This window comes from Rhincodon typus, unplaced genomic scaffold (assembly GCF_021869965.1).
Source record: "Rhincodon typus isolate 14 unplaced genomic scaffold, sRhiTyp1.1 hic_rhity00004992, whole genome shotgun sequence".
NCBI lineage: Eukaryota > Metazoa > Chordata > Chondrichthyes > Orectolobiformes > Rhincodontidae > Rhincodon > Rhincodon typus.
Genome location: NW_025970630.1, coordinates 7,772 through 11,804, shown reverse-complemented (window position 1 = coordinate 11,804; position 4,033 = coordinate 7,772). Strand labels below are relative to the sequence as shown.

At 50.1% G+C, this 4,033-nt stretch overlaps 1 protein-coding gene across 1 annotated transcript in view; it reads right to left on the bottom strand.

Moving 5' to 3' along the window:
• Positions 1-3,265: 3,265 nt before the first annotated feature.
• The window catches only part of LOC125482011 (H-2 class II histocompatibility antigen, E-S beta chain-like), a 6,747-nt gene continuing 5,979 nt past the window's right edge, over positions 3,266-4,033 (bottom strand). Inside the window, exon 8 of the mRNA XM_048593981.1 lies at positions 3,266-3,622. The gene's annotated coding sequence lies outside the window, so the exon portion shown is untranslated. The remainder of the gene's footprint in view (positions 3,623-4,033) is intronic.

Genomic DNA, 4,033 nt, shown 5'->3' with positions numbered 1-4,033 from the left:
CCGAGGTCTCTCTGTTCAGCGACGCTCCCCCAGGACCTTCCCGTGAAGTGGATAAGTCCTGCCCCGATGTGCCTTTCCCCAAAATGCAGCGTCTCACATTTATCTAAGGCAAATGTACCAAACACTTTCTTCACTTCTCTGTGTTCACCCACAGAAGCACAAAGATCTTACTCACGGGGATATTGGGATGATCTCCTGACCAGCATCATTTTATTTTACCAGCTTTATAATGTTTCAGTTTCAGTAATTTCTTGTTCATAACTTCTGCTGAAACTCCTGAAGTTGTACTGTTTTGAATATTTGATTACATGGCCAAATTGCTTAATTTCTCCGAACCATCTAATTCCAGTTCTCAACCATGAACAAGACGATAGCTACTTCATTGTCAACAAATGTGTTTTTAATCAATGGCAAGCTGTAGACAAGGTTCATCGCTAATTTATAACTCGGTAACTTAAACTCTGCAGACTTTTTATCGAAATCCTCACACACAAACGCACAAAGAGACGAGACGTAGATGTAGTGGGTCAGGAAGGAAATTGAAGGCAAGGAACACAGTCCTGACACCAGCCTAGATCAATGATGTGATTCCTTGCTAATGACAGGGCTGCGTGTGTGTGTGTGTGTGTGTCTGTGTGTCTGTGTGTGTGCCTGTGAGTGTGTCTGTGTGTGTGTCAGCATGTGTGTGTGTGTGCGTCTGTGTGTGTGTGTGCCTGTGTGCCTGTGCATGTGTCTGTGTGTGTGTGTGCATGTGTCTGTGCCTGTATGTGTGTGCATTTGCGTGTGCGTGTGTGTGTGTGTGTGTAAGTGTGCCTGTGCATGTGTCTGCATGTGTCTGTGTGTCTGTGTCTGTGTGTGTGTCTGTGTCTGTGCATGTGTGTGTGTGTGTGTTTGTGTCTCTGTGTGTGTGAATGTGTGTCTGCGTGTATGAGTGTGTGTGTGTGTGTCTGTCTGTCTGTGTGTGTGTGTGTGTGTGTGTGTGTGCATGTGTCTGTCTGTGTGCGTGTGTCTGTGTGTGTGTCTGTGCGTGTGTGTGTGTGTGTCTTTGTGTCTCTGTGTGTGTCTCTGTGTGTGCGAATGTGTGTCTGTGTGTATGTGTGTGTGTGTGTGAGTGTGTGTGTGTGAGTGTGTGAGTGTGTGTGTGAGAAAGTGTGTGACTGTGTGTGTGCGTGCGTGTGTGTGTGAGTGTGTGAGTGTGTGTGTGTGTGTGAGAGTGTGAGTGTGTGTGTGCGTGTGTGCGTGTGTGTATGAGTGTGTGAGTGTGAGTGTGCTGGTGCGTGTGTGAGTGTGAGTGTGTGTGTGCGCGCGTGCGTCTCACCCCTTCCCTTTTCAAGGTGGGATTGGCAGAGGAGGCAAGTTATAGAGAAAGGGGAGGGCGAGTTGCTAGACACAGAAGGGAGACAGAGACAGTGACAGAGAGAGAGAGAGGAGTAGAGAGACAGAAAGTGAGAGAAGATGGAGAGACAGAAAGAGAGAGACAGACAGAAGGAGAGAGACAGACAGAAAGACAGAGACAGACAGAAGGAGAGAGACAGACAGAAAGAGAGAGACAGACAGAAAGAGAGAGAGGCAAACGACAGAGAAAGGTAGAGAGAGAATTAGAACCTTTAGGACCGAGATGAGGAGGAATTTCTTCATCCAGAGGACGGTGAGTCTGTGGAACTCACTGATGTTGAGTGTTTTGGAGGCCAAGTCATTGAGCGTCTTTAAGACAGAGATAGTCAGGTTGGTGAGGAGATCAAGGGTTTACGAGGAGAATGGGGTTTGGGAGAATGGTGGAACACACCTGATGGGCCGAACTGCCTAATTCTGCTCTGGAATTTTTGGATTTCTCTACAGTCTTGGTCACCCAGGGCAGCTCTCAATTTCCTTCATCGAATTCAAACTCCATCAGGGATACTGATGGGATTGAGTGTATCCTGTGGCCATTCTCCTGGGGGCTCCCCCCCTGTATTACTAGCCCAGTGCCATCACCCACGTCTGTTCCAAACAGTGCCCCGGTTTCATATCTGTGTCTGGGCTGATAGGGGGGCTCTCTCTCCCCTGAGAGGAATCGAATACAAGAGGAGGGAGCTTATGCTGAGTTATTACAGGCTCCCAGAGTCACTGCAGATGGAGCACTGTGGACAAGGAAGGAGGTCAATGCATTGAAGACAGTTCTGGGAATGTAATCCCTGAAAGGTAAGGAAAGGTATTGCATTTCAGTAAAAACAGGATTACACAGGTTAATGATCGGGCCTTGGGGTGGTGTTGTGGAACAGAGAGACCTGGGGGCTCAGGGACATAATCCTTTGAAGTTAGCGTCACAGGTAGACAGGGTGGGGAAGAAGGCGTTTGGCACACTTGCCTTCATCGCTCAAACCCTTTGAGTGTAGGAGTTGGGGACGTCACGTTGAGGTTGTACAGGACGTTGGTGAGGCCTCTTCTGGAGCACTGTGTCCAGTTCTGGTCGCCCTGTTATAGGAAGGGTATGATTAAACTGGATAGGGTTCGGGAGAGATTTACCAGGATGTTGCCGGGAATGGAGGGTTTGAGTTAAAGGGAGAGGCTGGGACTTTTTTCACTGGAGCGTAGGACAGTGACAGGCTGACGTTATAGAGGTTTATAAAATAATGAGGGGTATAGACAGAGTTAATGACAGGTTTCGTTTCCCTCAGGGTGGGGTTTTCAAGACTAAGGCGTACATTTTTAAGGTGAGAGGAGAGAGATTTAAAAAAAGACGTAAACAGCAGACCTTTTACACAAGAAGTTGGTTCATGTGTGGAATGAGGAAGTGGTGGATGTGGGTACAGTTACAACATTTAAAAGACATTTGGATAAGTATATGGATAGGAAAGGTTTGGAGCGATAGGGGCCAGGAGCAGGCAGGTGTGGGACTAGTTTAGTTTGGGATTATGGGTCAGCACAGACTGGTTGGGCCGAAGGGCCTGTTTCCGTGCTGTATGGCTCTATAACTCAATGATAGGCCAGGTCTATATTCCCTGGAGCGTCGGAGGCTGAGGGGGGGACCTTACAGAGGTTTATAAAATCATTAGGGGCATGGATAGGGTGAATAGACGAGGTCTTTTCCCCCAGGGGTAGGGGAGTCCCAAACTAGAGGGGCAAAGGTTTAAGGTGAGAGGGGGAAAGGGCCCTGAGAGGCAACTTTTTCACGCAGAGGGTGGTGCGTGTGTGGAACGAGCTGCCAGAGGAAGTGGTGGAGGCTGGTACAATGACACCACTTAAAAGGCATCTGGATGGGGACATGGATAGGAAGGGGTTAGAGGGATATGGGCCAAATGCTGGCAAATGGGACTGGATTAATTTAGGATTTCTGGGTCAGCACGGACCAAAGGGTCTGTTTCCACGCTGTAAAACATCTAAGATCCTGATGGGGTCAGGGAGAGATGCAGAGAGAGGGATTGGGGGTCCAGGAGGCCAGGAGCATGTTGGGGAATCAGATGGTTACGCAAGGTGGGGAGGGGGGTGGTCACTGCAGGGGGTTGGGGTTGGGGTTGGTGGCACTGCGTGAGCTAGTACAGACGACGGCGGGCAGAACAGCCTCCCTTTCAGCGTCACGGCGATAATCCCTCGGTCCATGCCCTGCCCGCAGAGGGCCCAGCCTCTCCCTCCAACTGGGGTCCTGAGGTCAAAATAAGATGACGTCAGGATTGGCGATTTTCCGGGGAGGGGGGCACTACAGTCTGTCTCCCCCACGCTCCCCCCTCCCCGACCTCCCCACTTCCCCCACATTTCCCATCGCATTCCCCAGCCTCCTCCCTCAGTGAGGGGCATGGAGGAGCAGAGGGTATTTGGGTGCAGCAGTGGGATATATACAGGGGCAATGGGGTAAATAGATAGGGCAGTGGGGTATATGGGGGCTGTGGGGTAAATAGAGGGGTATATGGGGGCAGTGGGGTAAATAGAGAGGCAGTGGGGTATATGGGGGGTGTGGGTTATGTAGAGGGACAATGGAGTAAGTAGCGCAGTGGGGTAAATAGACGGCAGTGGGGTAAATAGACAGGGCAGTGGGGTAAATAGGGGCTGTGGGGTA